This window comes from Canis aureus, chromosome 31 (assembly GCF_053574225.1).
Source record: "Canis aureus isolate CA01 chromosome 31, VMU_Caureus_v.1.0, whole genome shotgun sequence".
NCBI lineage: Eukaryota > Metazoa > Chordata > Mammalia > Carnivora > Canidae > Canis > Canis aureus.
In genome coordinates, this window is record NC_135641.1 from 15,690,036 (window position 1) to 15,706,578 (window position 16,543).

Sequence of the window (16,543 nt, forward strand, 5' to 3'; positions counted from 1 at the left end):
TGGCTGAGTGCTTCCCCTCCAGGAACCTGCTCCCAGAATTGGATACAGCGCTCTGAGTGTCCTGGCATGGGGGCCTGCGATGCCACAGGAGGCTAGCTTCCCATGGGGGGTACACCCTGGTCGCCTGTGCTTCGCAGTCCCATCCCCATCCCCCAGGCTGTCGGAGTAAAGGAGTAGCCTCAGGAAAAAAAAAAAAAAAAAAAAAGGAGTAGCCTCAGATGTGTCCCTGAAAGAGTGAGGTTTTCAGAGCGTCCAAGGCTTTGAAATGCAGGTTGCTGGTGGGGCTGCGGCGGGGGTCTGCTTATAGATCAGGGGAGGGTCTTGGACACCTGCTGGGGAAGGTCAGATCCAGGAGTAACCAGCTAACACCTGTGTTTTATCTTCTTTAGAAACTCAATGAGTTGAAGTTGAACACTCAATCATTCAGGGGATTTTGTAGTTGAAGGAAGCTTTGATCCTTTAGGAAATCCTGCAGCTCGCCTCCACTGAACCAGGCAGTCCGTTTGGGGATCCACAGCATGCATGCACCCTGATGCCCCCCAAACACTGAGTTAATGGGCACATAGTCACTGCTCCTGGGGGGAACACAGGGCCAGGTTCTCAGGAGCCTCGGTCCGTTGACACACAACCTGTTTTGTGTGTTTCTGCTGAAAGGTCCCATATTAAACATACAGTGTCCATTCAACACTGGACTGCCAGCTGCCCTTCATCAGACCTGAAAGAAGCATACCCAGCACCCATCTTCTGTGTGAGGCACATCATAGGTTTCTTGCACTTGGTCACCAGACAGCACTCCAGCTCCACGCTCAACAGCATTTCAAGCAAGAGTCACCAATCAAAAGCACAAAAATGCACAAACCAGGGCACTTGATCAACTTGATCAACTGAAATGACCATACAGCTGTAGAAGGAGCTGAGATGGGAAAGCCAATCCTGAATTTCCAGCACTCGGGCACATCCGGAAACGTCCATGGAGGCACCACAAGTGTTGGTTTGAGGATCGCAAGGAAGTCTGGGCATGTGGGTGGGTTTGCAAAGATGGACAGGGCACAAGACAGTCGCCAGCCATAACTGCCTATCATTCCTGCCCATCCAGAACCTAACCCATACCCAGCAGCTTCCCCTGGACAAGACAGTTCCTTCTGGGAGGGGCATCCAGCTGGGGTGTGGGGACAAGGGGTCAGTGGTGCCCAGGAGGCAGGACAGGAGCAGACACCCTCTTCAAGGGCCCCAGTGAAGCAGCCAGCAGCACGTCCACCCAGAGCCAGCCCACCAGGTAGAAGCCTGCCCCCAGCCCAGCACCTGGTGCCACGTGGGCCTTCATAAATAGTTACGCCCTGACCTCCAGGGGCCTTTTGAAGATGGACGGTCACTTGGGCCTCCATGCACTGCAGATGAGGGACCCGGGTGTGGAGGTGGACGAGAAGCCATCCTTCACCTGCAGATCCAGGAGGCCTGTTTCTGAGCAGCACAATCCCAGCGATTGGCTTCTGGACCCAGAGACACAGCAGTGGCTAGTTACTGTGCAGGACAGATGGGAGGCAGGAGGGGGTAGGGCAGGGGTGACTCCAGCCTGCTTTGGGGAAGATATGTTGGCCATGCAGACATGCTCATAAATCATGAGATAACACAGATCAGAAGGAAGAGAAGACAGAGACACCGCGGACCTAGGATGGTCGGGAGCCAGATTGTGGCCACAACACCAGGAGTCTGAGCACTCTCTGTGGTGGCACCCACGGGGCTCCAGGCTCCTGCGGCCTCTCCTGGTTCATCATGCCTGCCACGGGAGTGGCATGAGCAGCAGAGCCCACGGGGCATCAGGGCCTGACCCAGACCCTACAGGAGCTCCCCCAAGTCCATGCAGACATCAGCAGTTGGATCAAAAAGCAACTCTCAGGGCAGAGCACCCAGCTCTGAGAGAGGGAGCCAGGTCCCTCTCCTGGTCAGCATCCGTGGGCACAAAGAGCACACCCCAGCTGGGGGTCACGGTCAACATCAGCACGGCCCCGTCCTCTGCAACATGGTCGAGGAAAGTCTGAGAACCCGGAGCCAGAGGGACATGATGCCCACATGGCAGTGGGACCCAAGACAGGACTCCGGGGCACAGGATGGACTGTGGGTAAACTGAGGAACCTGAGGACAGTAATCAGGAACATATCGCTCTTGGCTCTTCAGCTGTGATGAATGTCCCACAGCAGCGGAGGTGTGGTCAGTTGAAGCCGGCCAGAGATCCCCTGGGACGGTCCACTGAAACTCTGTAAAAGCAGAAACAGTCCTCCAGTAGAAAGTTTACTTTCAAACCATGGGTGATTCAGGGATGCACAACTATCCCTGATGCTCAGCCTCCCCAGGACCGGGCCCTTCTCTCTTGGCCACTGCAGGGACAGCCTTCTCCCTGCAGGGACAGAAGAGCCTGCAGATGAGCAGAGACGGGGACCGGGGATCCCGCCAGAGCGCAGCACAGGCTCATGCCGGCGGACATCACCAGGGTGTGTCAGGAATGCCCGGGCAGCGTCTGCCTTCGCCCCAGCCAGGCCATCACCACCCATTGGCAGGCCCACCCACACACCGGTGATGACGGTGCCAGGAGGCGCTGAGCCCCAGCAGGGCTGGGTCCTGGCTGGCCCCCCAGGCGCTGGGGAAAGCCATGCCTGCAGCCCACACGCAGAGTCATGCTCTCACGGCCAAGGAGACCAGAAGGAAAAGCAGAGAGGACCTGGCAGGGCTCCTGCAGGAAGGCTTGCCACCAGGTGTGGAGGGGGGTCCCGGGGGTGCCGCCCCCCAGGAGACCCCATTACCCTGCCATTCCTTTGGGAGGATGGCAACCAGCAGGCCATCGGAGAGGTGTGTGCCAGGCAGGACAGTTTTCTGGAGGATCCCCATCTCCCATCGCCCCCTCGCCCACAAGGCACACGATACCCCCACCCCACCTCCACTCCCATGCTGCTGTGGTCGCCGGGAGATAATTCTGTAATACACTTTGTGAACTCTGACACGGATTAATGCTCTGGTCATTAGCATAACCGTATTATGATAAAACACCTAGTTTAAAACAAAACCATGGAAGTGGAGCACCTTGGGTATTTTACACGCAGAAACGAAAGGCTGAGCTCTAACAGGGGCAGCCTGGCAGGTGGACCAGAGCTTTCCAAGTCACAATCCTTCAAAAATCAGTTTTGCCTCAGAAATCACCTGAGTTTCACGTTGCTCCTAGACTGGAGCAAAGGTATCGTTGCAGCACCCAGCTGTGGGTGTGAGTTTGGGGGGCTGCTAGGGGCAGGAGGGTCACCTCTATGTCCACCTGACCTGCCTGGCCGGAGGCACAGACGGGAGGTGGCTGGGCAGACACACAGGAGGGAGGGACCAGGTCTGCTCTGGGCTAGACCCCTGCCCGTCTTGTGCGGTCGGAGTGGAAGAGGTTGGAGGGAAGGCCACCCCCATAAAGCTACGGGATTTTCAGAAATCTGGTGAATAGAGTGAGTCACCTCCAGGCAGGCAGGGCAGCACCGTGACACAGCTCATGACTCTGACTGTGGCTCTGGAAAAGGAACCGAATGCTCACACTTCCCCGCCGTCTTCCCTCACAAGGAGGGAGGGAACTGGCCACTCGGGGTCTGGCATCCACCCTGTCTCTGACCTCGCCATGTCCCCAGAGGCTCCGCGGGACGGGAGAAGTCAGAGAGGCATCTGCTTCTCGGTTTCCATGGGGAGCAGACCCACCCGATGTGCTGACATGGGTGCCATCCAGCCCAGACCCTTGGTAGTCAGCAGGCACAGGCTCGCTGCAGAATGGGGTCCCCAGTGTCCTCGAGGACACTGAGCCCGGACCCTCACGCAGGCCTGGTGTCCAATCAAGAAGGCGTCTGGCTAAGTGCCAGGACTGCATAAGCACAAGCAAAGGAAACCCTGGGAATTGACTTTTCATCATGATTGACGGCCAGAATGGGTGCACGTGGTCGTGGTGGCTAAGCTGGAAGCTGACAAACCCGGCAGATAGGAAGATCCATGTTCCAGACTCTCTTAGGCTCACTATCACATCAAGATAATGACGCTACTGGTCAAGAAGCAAATCCCCACGGACTTCCTTCACAGGCGGTCACACCTCCCTTGCCTCCTCGGCCCCCAGCAGGGCCCCCAGACTCAGTCCGTCCTTCCCTCTACTCTAAATCCCCCTCACATGAAGCCCCACCTGGAAGCCCAGAGTCCTGGCTACCAGTCTCCAGGGCAGGTGCCCTTGCAGACTCCTCGGGGCAGGGAGTCCCAGATCCTGTGTTCCAAGTGGAACAAACGGGCCACGTCCCCACCCCACAGGCAGGGGGGGAGTGGAGTGGCCCTGAAACAACTTCCTGCCTCCTGCCTTCAAGCCCCAGCATGCCCCACGTGGACGCACCCATTCCCTGGCTCTGGGAGCCAGAGCCCGAGGCCTGCACTCTGGTACGTGGCAGTGCCCCTGACTGCTGACTTTGAAGAGTCAGCTGGCTTTGTCAAGGAGAAGCTCCTGTTTGCAGCAACCAGCAGTGCTCACTGCCCACAGACACTCGAGGGACGCTCTTGGGAAGGACGCCTTCCTCCCACTGCCCACGGGCACCCACAAGCTGAACCGACAGGCCACAGCAGCCTGGGCACCATCCCCTGCCCAGCTTGGGTCCCCCTGAGTTACAAGGAGCTTCACCAGGAAAGGAGCTATGAAGGCACGAACTCTGGGGGCTCCATTCAGAAATATCCAAACACCCCCAAGTGGCGCCTCCCCTGCAGAGAGCGCTGCCCCCGGCTCCAGGAGGCACAGACCCTCTGGGAGGCCCCACGAAGATGAGGACATTTCTTTCTCCTGAGTGTGGCTGGACATCACACTGACCCAGGGTGTGGCTGGCAGGCAAGGCCCCGTGGGTACAAGTGGCGTGGACAGCAGGCGGGACCCATGGGCCCAAGGGTGTGGACGGCAGGTGGGGCTCCAAGGGCACCAGGATGTGGACAGCAGCCTGCGTCTCACTGGGCTGGGGCTGCAGAATTTCTGGCACACGGATCTTCATCTGTCACCCGCCCCCGAAATCTCCCACCATTTCCCTACCTCACGCTGCTGAATTCAACCCCGCCCGCCACCCCACCTGCTTCCAGACCCACCTGGGAAAACCAGGCTGAGTGGTGCTGGGCCTCCCTGCGGCCCCCAGTCCGTGGTAGACGGGTGCCCTCATGAACCCCCGGCTGCCCCCAGGAGGGCATCCCCTGCTCTGCTTCAGCTCTGCTGATTCCTGAAATGGAGCCCAGCTCCTCCCAACACCGGGGTCTGGCTGTCCCTCCCTCGGGGGGTCCCTGAGTGCATTGATGGGAACATCATGCCCTGGTGGCAAGAATAAACGTCTAAAGATGTGCTACGATGTCAAATGCCACCTTGACACCTCCAGGCCCTGAGTGTGGGTCTCTGCCCAGGCTGCTCCCCGAGGCTGATGGTAACGGCTGTCAGGGTGTTGCCAGGATGTAGAATATTCAGATGAGCCCAGCCCACGCCCCCACCTGCCAGGCCCCATGTTCCTGTCACTGCCAAGCCTCCTCCTTCAGCCACTGCTGGGTCACGTCCCCCAGGGCAGCCTGTGTGGCCCCATGCGGCAGGCAGGGTCCTCCTGCTGTCCATCTCACCCATCTGGGGTTGGGAGTTGGGGCCAGGGGTTGGGCCGTCTGGCACATCTTAGGGTGGGACCACCCCCCCAATGGGGTGAAGAGCCGATGACCAGAGCAGCTCCAGTGCCTGGCCCAGCAGAGTGCCTCTTGGATGTGCTGTCCCCTGGGGCCCTGGGCATTGGGATCCCTCCCCCTTCCTTCCAGGGAACCATCCAAACAGCTCTGGGTTCAAAGCCAAAGAAACCGAAAGGACTGGGAACTGAAGCCAGCGATGCCACAGATGGGCCTCAGAGGACGTCTCCTTCCCAGAAGCAAGCTCCCACCCCCCGCCCCCGACCGCAGAAGAGAGCTGACCCACACCCACCCTGCAAATGCCAAAACCAAGATGCATGGGGGCCAGGAGGAGGAGGAAGAGGAGGCTGGGAGAGCCCGCGGGACCCTGAGTGCCTGAGAAAGTCGTGGGACAGGGCTCCCTCCAGGTTCACCCACCAAGCCAGACTCGGCCCTCCGCCCACCCGCCACCAGGATGGCCTCGTTAAGGAGCCTTCTCTCCCCGGGCGCCCATCTGTGACGCGTCGCCCGCAGCCTGGCTGGGCAGGGACCCTTTCTGCTCAAGCCTGTCATCACTGGAACAGAGGCTTTTTGTTGCTCTGGGCTTTCCAGCGCCGAGTGATCTTGCCCCATAGACCGAAGACGCCTGGCCGGTGTCCAGCGGGGGACAGAGGGATCTGTGTGTCGTGCTGGGTCAACGTCACAGCCCAGCCACGGCGGGAAAGTGGGACGGCCGTTCATAAAACTCGGTCTTGTGTGAATGAGGTTTCTTTTTCCAAAGCAGCCAGCGTGTGGGTCCGTGCTGAGAGCCCGCCACCTGCCAGGGTCACAGTGTTGAGATTTAAGATGAAATTATGACAGAATCAGAAGCCAGGATAAATTCTTTTTTCTCTTACCCTCCTTTAATGAAGCTGAGTGGAATAATTGAGATCAAATCCTACCTTTCAAAAACGCATTTGGCTAAGAACAGTCTGTGCCAAGTGTCGGCCTGGAATAATCCCTTTGCTGACATTGTCAGCCCGTGAAAGACCGTCTCCCACAGAGGCGCCGACGTTGCCAGAAGCACAGCAGGGCACATGAGATGCCAGCTCTCTTTCTCTTCACTCTGAAAACCCAAGGGCTTGCAGGCAGAGCCACATCTGAAACCAGATTCATGTAAACCCTGTTGGCGGCAAAATAACTTCTTATGAGAGTAACAGTTCTGATCTCCAATGTGAAATAAAATCGGAAAGCTGAAATTAAAAATATAAAAGCCATAGTTTCATTATCAAATAAAATAAAATTAAACACCAAAAATTTCAGTTTGTAAGAAAGGCCTGGTGCCCACTCTCAGGGCCGCCCGCTCCTCACCGGGCCCGGATCCCAGCTGCACTGGGCTCGGCACCAGCGCAGAAACTCTCCGAAGGATGCTCCACCATCTCCGACTGTCAAAGCCCATCCACTCTGCTGCTTAGCGACATCCGGAGCCCAGTTCAGAGTGCCACCCTGGAGCCCCGCGCTCTGCCTTCTGTCGGGTCTCACGCTGTATTTCAGTGCTTCTGAACGATATCCCCATCGTTGGTGTCCTCGGCACTATCACTCACAGGTGCACTGCATTCTTGGTTATCAGTGTGATGATGGTCGGGCCTCACAGGTGACCATGCAAACCTAGGTTATCACCTCCATTCTTTTTTTCTTTAATATTTTTATTTATTCATGAGACAGACAGAGAAGCAGAGACACAGACAGAGGGAGAAGCAGGCTCTATGTGGGGACCCTGATGTGGGACTCCATCCCAGGACCCCAGGATCATGCCCTGAGCTGAAGGCAGATGCTCAATCACTGAGCCACACAGGTGCCTTATCACCTCCCTTGTTGATGGACTTTCCAATTTCTCCCAAACCCAAAACAAAAGTTCTCCTCCCTGAGATTTCTCCGATGCGTACCGGGAACATCATTCCCAGATCCCAGGGCATGTGTGTCCTCACTTCCTGGAGATCTGAAAGTTGCCCTGGGGGTGCTTGCCTCCATGACCTGTGTCACCTGTAGCCCCAACATTTGGCCTCGTCAGCCCCCCAGGGCTGAGGTGCATGGGGTCGGGGTGCTTCGAGGAGCGTCTCCGCCTTTCTTCTCATCCACATTCTCCGCACATAGCTTCCTCTCCTGTTCACATGCTGTGCCCGGTCTTTGTTTGCTTTCCTATAAGCCATGAGCACGTTCTTTATATCGTATGCATGACAATATGCTTTGTGACTATATTTTGCCCAATTTGTGGCTTGCATCATCCGTGGTTTACCGCAAGACTTTTTACAGCATTGTCTGACTGACGTGTATCAATTCTTTTCTGTAAGACTTGTGCTTTTAGTGGGCTTCACAAGAAATCCTTCTCCATCCCAAAGTCATAAAGATAATCACTCTTTTTTTTGAACTTTATGATCACAGTTTCTACATTTAATCACTCACCTTCTTGCAGGGTTCTCTTATGGGGTAAAAAAGACATAAGACTGTGACCACCATCAAAACTCTCTCTCTTCCTCATGCTGACACGTTCAGTCTTTAATTCTTTTATTCCCCAGATCCTTACCGAGCATCTTCTAGGTGCTGGAACACATTGATAAACAGAATAAATACCACCCCCACCCCAACCCCGTCCCTGGGGGGCTGACCCTCCCACAGCAGAGGCTCCCAGCCTGACAGCATCACACGTAAGCCGAGACTGCAGGAAGATGCACAGAATTTGTCCCTTCTGCTGCAACCCACCACTAATGGAGGTGACGGCGTGAGGCCTACACACCAGCTACACGTGGGCCCTGGTTCTAAGTGGACGCCGCTGTGGCTTTAAGCCAATTCCTAAAGGAAAGGCAGCTGGTGGCAGAAGCAAACTGCCCAGTTATAGACAGCGGGTATCTGTGTGTGGGAGGCAGATGGCCTCTCAGAGAGGTGCTTGCAGAAGTACAGACGGGGTCAGGCGGCAGGAGGGTGGCTCTGAGGACATCCTTGACTTTGGTCCATTGGGGCCTCAGGAGGCAGGTCCCCTGGCAGCCGCTCCCCAGGAGTGGCCATGCAGCCCGGCTCCCCTGCAGTTTGTGACAGGGAAACCCTGGCTCCGATGGCACACTGGAGGGGCAGGTGGGACAGCCAGCATTGCAGGCACTCTGCACAGCCCCCGTGGGATGTCTCAGGCACCAAGAGTCCACTGGCAGGGCCAGCCCTGGCCTACCCCAGGCGGAGCCAGGACAGCACAGGCTCACCAGCATCCCCATAAGCGTCTCGCACGTCGACCCCTCAACCGCGCCTAGCCTGTCCTGACCCAGGTTTCTCAAGGCCACCAGTCATCAGCACCATCTTTGCCAAGCCCTCTCCCCAGGGACAAGCTACCTCGGACCTTGGGACATGTCCCCAGAGCCTTGGCTAAGGCAAGCAGGTCCCTGGGGGCGTTATGCAGCCTGTCCCACAGGGAGAAACCATTTGAAGGACAAACAAGTAAGAATTTGCAGCATCAATCAAACCATAGCACGTCCACAGATTTTATTTTTTTTGAATCTCCTACTTTTAGAATCTGTCTTTACTACTGAGCTAAAAATATAAGTAAATAAAAGGATCCAGAGAAAAGGGTTTATGTTGAACCATAAGGAAGCCATTACGTACAGCTTGAGGGACTGACAATGAAAGAAGAGGTATTTGCAAAAACTTGACAGGCTTCAACGTGCAAGTGTATTTGCCCACAGACCTTACGAGGGTTTCATGTCTTCGGATGGAACACAATTCTGAGAGAAGTCATTTCCAGACACACCTTCTGAGAAGCATTGGCCTCACCCTCTGTCAGGTTGCAGTTCCGTGTTCGATGCTGGATAAAGCGGGTGATACTCGGTTTAGCAGACTGTGCTCCTCAGGATCCCCGTGATGGGAGGTTACACCTCTGGACCCAGCCAAGTGGAAAAAGTCACCCCCTCCACCCCGGGCCCCCAGGCGGCTGGCCCCTCTGAGCCCCAACCCTGAAGTCAGGGTCCCTGACAAGCAGACACCTGCTCTACGTCTGGGCCTTTTGAATTTGCTCGGCACCCTTATCCCAACTGCCCAGTGTGGGTTTCTACCAAGGAACCCACCTTTGCACTCACACCTCTTAAGCACAAAGTGGCTGCAGGAAACCCAGAAGCCACACAAGGAGGGTCCCTTGTCATCGTCCCGCGTGGTAGGGGGCCAGCACCAGCTCTTTGTGAGCACTTACAGAAGTGGCAGGTGTGTCTGTGAAGGACCCCCGGGGCTGAGTCCACCGGATGCTGCCCTGAGCCAGCCGCCTTAAGCAATCTCAGTTAGGACACTGGTACATCACGGGAACCCCACAGATCCAGAAGCAATGCTATAAACACCGGACGAGGGAAGCCCGGGTGGCTCAGCGGTTTAGCGTCTGTCTTCAGCCCAGCTCGTGATCCTGGAGTCCCGGGATCGAGTCCCACATCGGGCTCCCTGCATGGAGCCTGCTTCTCCCTCTGCCTGTGTCTCTGCCTCTCTCTCACTCTGTGTCTCTCATGAATAAACAAATAAAATCTTAAAAAAAAAAAAAACACCAGACGACTTATCCTCAAATGACACTGCTTTTATCCTCAAATGACATCCAGCGTTTCCCCCATATTTCTCATTTAAAGATGAAAAGACAAAGTTTCATAGATCTTGCTGCCTCCTGAAGTCTGACTTGGGGTCAGCTGGTCTGCCGGGGGGACCCTGTGTCCCCACAGTCTGCATCACGTCCCCGCCCGCCCCCACTTATTTACTCAAGATACAAGCCCAGGACCACTCACTCCGTCATTTTCTCCATAAATCCCTTCTGACTACAATGAAAGAAGGAACAAGGCCTGGAGTAAGCCCTCCCATAGACTCCAGGGAGCAAGGGATGAATTTGGACTCAGAACTGAATTGGCTCCGGGCTGCCGGGCTCCCCGTCCACAGAAGCACAGCATCCCTGCGGCTGTGAGATATGTGAGCTCACGTGTACTAAGGAGGGTAAGTCTCACCTTTAGAGACATGAAATGGACCACGAAGACATCCTCTGACAGAATAACAGCACCATGAAGAGCCCAGTGGGGTGGGCGTGCACCACCCTGCAAGCCCCAGCAACAGACCCTGAGAAGTCTCCCAAACCAAACAAAGGCCATGAGTCACACCCAAGGAAGACGGAGGAGGCCGCTCTGCAGGCACCGTGCATGAGCGATGCCCAGATGTCATGTTCAGGGGAGTGAAAGGGTTCGCCCTTCCCACGCAGGCACTGCCACCACCCTACCCGCAGCCTCTCCAGCCCAGCTCTGGCCAAGACCCGTCATCAGGATGCCGTTCACGGTGGCTCTCCAGGCAGACTGTCTCATTAACCCCTTTATCCAGACAACAAACCCAGGCTGAGAAGGGGAAAGACCTTGTCCAGAGTTCCTGTTTTGGGAGATGAGGGTGCCTGTGCCCCACCCCCAACACACAGGCCACCCCGGAACTCCTCCTCACAGGGACTCTCCCACTTTGGGAACTTGCCCACCTCCCCACTAACTTCGTGCACTGAAGTCATGTCCCTGTGCACACACACCACAGATGTGCATCCAGAGAAGCGCAGTGTGTTTCGCGTAGTAGCAAACTCACAGTCACAATGATGCCCGGAGGACATGCCATCCCAGTTGGACCCACATTACTATCTGTGAATGTGGAAGAAGCCATTGGTTCAAAGAGAGGGGGCAAACTGCCCAACAGGGTGCTCCCTCTGTCCTGGGGAAGTACCTGCACCTGGACGCCCTGTGGAGGACACAACATCAGCAGTTCCCCTCCCTCCTCCCCGTGACCTGTAGCTGAAACCACTGCCAGCATTTCACAAAATCCCATTTGCAACCGAGGGTACAGTTCTCCAAGCAGTGAAGCCAACTCCCTAACCTTCGTATTCACCATCCACGTCAAGGTCAGACTGCAGAGAACTAGGGAGGTGCACTTGCCCGCCCCAGCCCCCCTGTTGGCAGGAAGGCTGCTGGTTCCGGAAACAAATGCCATGCCCTTGCTAAGGCAGCTAGTGCTCAGCGAGGTGCCGTCATGTGCCCAATGCCATCCTGGGTGCTCCACCTGCGTTCACTCTCCCAACCTCGTGAGGACCCTCCTGACAGGTCCCACCCCACTTTACAGCCAAGGAGGGGACAGGAGGCAGAGGAGCAGAGCCCCTTCAGGCTCAGAGCAGAGCCTCTTTTCCACGGCGCCGGTCTACTGCCCTTCGTGTCATGGGATGGAAGTCATGCGGTGAAGAAAATTCGTGGCCTGGGCCAGCTTGTCCCAGCTGTGGGGACGGTGCTGGTCACAGTAGCTTTCTAGGGTAATCCTGTAAATTCGGAGCAAAGAGGAAAGGAAAATAAACATGGTCAGAAAACATCACCTATGTGAAGTTTTGTCTAAAAGGCCAACGGAGCCATGCTGTGGTGAGACATGTTTGCCAGTGGGATGGGATTGCACAACCGAACAGCTCACCAAGAATGCTGCTGCACAAGAAATGAGGCTCATTTGGGGTTATCAACCCATGTTCTAAATAGGGATCATTCTAAAAACTCATGATGAACAAAATATATACCATTTCCGTTTTAACCAAACACTGCAGGGGTCAAGGACCGCTCATCCGGTCGTGTCCTTCCCCAAACACAGATGCTAGCCTTCCCCTCCTTGCTCTAGGGACACACCCTCTCCACCGAGGCTCTGGTCAAGGAGCTGATAAAAGGCCTCTGATCCAGTAAGAGTTCTTGGTCTCATCCATTTAAGTGTTGAAAATATGTACAAGGATCCTCTCATGACCAACACCCTGAAGTGAAGAAGCCAAATCAGGTGATTTCCAGCGTCTGTTGGGAGAGACCAAGTACTCTTGTTCAGAATGGCTTCCGTGTTTGCAAAAGCAAGAACCACTTGTGCAAAGCAGATCCCCCTTGGGTCCTGGGCCACCGCAGCTGGGGCATCAGAGCACACGTGACGTGATGCTAAGAGGTACGAGTCCGCGTGTGTGGGTTCAGGTGCGATGGGGGAGCAGGTAAGCGCACCGGTGCGGTTCTGCACTCACGGACAGTTGAGTGTGCAGGCGAAAGCCAAGCATCCAGTGCTCCACAGCCCACCCAATCCACACCTGCTGTGCCCACTCACCTCTGAGGGTGAGGCATGTGATACCCCCTGGCTGTGTGAGAGGCTCTGCCCAGGAGCCTGCAGCCTACCACACCAGGAGGGGTGGGGAAGGAAGGGCACCAGGGGAGGGCACAGGGACAGGGGGCAGGGAGTAGCCTCCATCGACCTCCATGTGTGCACCACTTCCTGCAAACCCAGATGGGTCTGGCTCTGGGCTGGTGAGACATGCCCCCCCGGACACCGTCCCATGGCCACAGCTAGGGGGTATGGAAGCCTGCCAGGCAGGCTGGGAAGGCTGTCTTTACTTGGGGAGCCATGTGTTTCTCTACCCGTCAGGAGGTGACGTTGCAGGAGGCTTGCACGGCCTGGCCACCGTGCCCTCCTCACAGGGACTCTCCTGATTTAGGAACTTGCCCGCCTCCCGACTAAGCAAGATCTCTGCCTTTGCAAATTGGCAGAAATAATTTGACACAGCATTTTTCAAAGCCAACCAGAAAGAACAACGGTAAGCAATTGTTTTTCATAAAAGATCACTCCTTTGAAAATCATTGTTTTCATATTTTGGGGGTTTCGATATTTTGGGAAGCAAAATTACACGTAAACATTTGTTCTGCAACCCCAAAGTGTGAAGAAAGATGTGCTGACATACTAAAATTGTGCTTCCACACCTCTGAACTTCAAAATTCTCTTAAATTTTGATAAAGACCCATGGAAGAGGTCACCATCTCAGAGCTCATTCTTGACTGAGGATCATTTTTTTGATGTCGAGGAGGATGGAACAGACAACATAGCTGAGAGACGTGCTGGGTGCTGAGGCTTTCCATGTCCAGGGCCTTTCCAACCTGTACTTCCAGGGTAGTCAAAATCTACATAAAATCTCTATAAAATGCCATCAGGTATTCAGATCCTTATTTGATGTCAAATGTCTGCGTATTTGAAGGAAGTGGTTTTATCTGGAACCCAAGTGCTATAAAAATAGGACCTCTGTGGGGAAGGCAGCCTGCAGAAGTGGATGGTCATGGGGCAACGTCCATCAGTCCCGAACTGATGCAGAAAGAAAGACTCTCTGCAAGGAGGTCAAAGCCTTCACCGGCCCCAGAGATGATCTGGGTCATTCAGTCAGTGTCTTGTGCCTTGATGTCCCTATCTATAAAACGGCCCTATTTCAATCACGTAGGGTGAAGTTCCTGACAAATTAAACTTCACACAGAATGCATACAGAACACACAGCACCCTGAGAACCATGCACGTGCCAGGGGTGAGGGTAACGGGATACCCCAGGCCTTACCACCCTGACTTTTGGGTCAAAACTGAAGAAGACGAGGAGGCAGAAATGCAGATGTCCAGGCAGAGGGAACAGCAGATGCCAGAGACCTGAGGCCACCTGCCCACAGGTTAGAAGGCCGCTTGGGGAGGGGTGCTGGAAGGGCTCCAGCTTTCTCTTTGATGGGGTGGGTGTTGCCAGAGAGCCAGGGGCCTGGTCCAGCCTGGTGACCTGGGGGAGGGACCCCCTGGCTGCAAGGCTCTGAAGGCCCACCTTAAGCAAGTCATTTTATTCTAGCTTTCACACTGGGGCTTGCTAATCCTGCAGCGATGCCTCCCACCGCCCCCGAGCTAGCTAACTCACCTCTCCCGTGCAAAGCACCCCATCCAGAGCCCACGCCCACCCCTCTTCTCTACAGCCACTACTCTCCAGCCCTAAGCACCCCGGCGGGTACCAGACAACCAGGGACAGCCCCACACCCACCAGCCACTGAAATTACTCACATTAGCCAATTCTAAGCCTGCTCACCTGCTTCCTCTGCTCCTCCCGTGGAAACCACAGTAAAGGGTCTTGCCACATTTTCCACCCGGTCCTGCTGCCTCCTGACAGACCCTAGTTGTTCCCATGTACACCCCCAAGCCCACGGCGCACATGCCTCCTGTTCCTAGGGAACTGTGAGCAAAATTGCATCCTTTGTGACATGTCCACATGTGTATGTGCTTACTGCACCACGTGAAAACTAATTCCAGGCACCCTTACAACACACTCGTAGGAAAGTGTACACTTAACACACTCCAAAGCAAAACTCCCACTGGAATTTTTAGCAATAGAAAAAACTCATTCCATAGTTCTGACGGGCAAGTAAACTTCCATGAATCACGAAGACGATTCTCTTTTTTTAAAACATTTTATTTATTTATTCATGAGAGACACAGAGAGAGAGAGAGAGAGGCAGAGACATAGGCAGAGGGAGAGGCAGGCTCCATGCAGGGAGCCCGATGTGGGACTCCAGGACCACACCCTGAGCCAAAGGCAGATGCTCAACCGCTGAGCCACCCAGGTGTCCCTCATGAAGACAATTCTTAAAGAGAAGCAGCAACAGGAATTCGCCCCACTGCTTACTAAGGCACATGATTCCAAAGGTACAGCAGTTAGAACAGTGCAGGGCCAGCAGGAAGAAATAAACCAATGGGATAAAATAGAGCATCCAGAAATAGCTTCATAAATCCTTGTGCTCATGCCTGAAGCAAAGCCACAAGCTGGGGAGGGGGCGATAGATGGTGTTGAGAATACGGGGTCACAGTGTAGAGAAGAAAACTGCACAGATTAAATACAACAGGTAAGGCAGGAGGAAAAATAAGGATTAGGAGAAAAATGGAGCCCTCGCCTTCTTTGTGAATCTGTAGATAGCTAAAATTCAACAAACACCAAAACACACAGCCCCACACCAGCAAGCAGGCACCTTGTGTTCTCAGCCCCCCTGGAAAAGCGGACACTCCGCCGTCCGGAGTGAGAACAAGGAGCCATGCAGAAGTGCTTCCCAGAGCCTGGCCAGCCACGCTGTGCACCAGGGTCTGCATTCCAGAAGATTCCTGGAGAACCATGGGGGTTTGCCTTAGAGGTTTAAGGGCCCAGCTGGTACTTTCTCTAAAGCAAGGCACTAACTCCTAGAGACAATGAAAGTCTTCTTCCTGTTGCTGAAAGACAACTGCTTATAACTCCTTGCCCAAGACCAACTTCTCCTAGGGAAGCTTCCAGAACATTCTATGACTTCTAGAATATTCCATCACAGCACTAAAATTGAAGTGAAGAAAGTATGAAGCAGTGCAAGCCAACCAACTTCCCCTGGATCCACTGTCCAGGCCCTCCACTCGTCACTTCTACTCTCCAGGGGGACCCACCCTTCTGGGCCCTCCACTCCTCACTCCTGCTCTCCTGGCTGCTCTCTGCCTTTGTCGGTCTTTTGGGTTCTCCACAGATCTGCTTGTTGAGAAGGAGTGGGGAACCCCTCCCCTTGCAGCCCATCCTTCTTTGCTCTCACCCTGAATAGCTCTTCACACTGTCCCACTGTCCTAGCTGGGTTCTTCAGAGCAATTGGCAACTGAATGTTCACAGATCAGCAGTGTAATGATGGCCACGCAGGCAATGGAGGCAGCCCCCACCTCTGTCTGCCAGCAAATAAGATCCACGGTAGTCCCCAAGGTCTATCTTGTCATCACGCACAGCTGAGTGTAGGCACTGGGCTAGTTGCCTTCTAGATTTCATAACCCCGGTTCAGAGGAGACGTCCCCGCCCCAGGCCACCATGAGGCTTAGAAAGGGCTTTGGGACCAAACCCTGCTCTTTCCCTTTCTGTATCGATGAGGCTGTGTAAGATGATGTGGACCCCTGCTGAAACACCGGCCCCCCCTCTGGTTCCCCAGCCTTTCCCTTCCCATCAAAACACAGAAGGGCCCTCAGCAAGGTGACACTTCACATCAGCCAGGTTATCAGAGGGTCGACCACCTCCTGA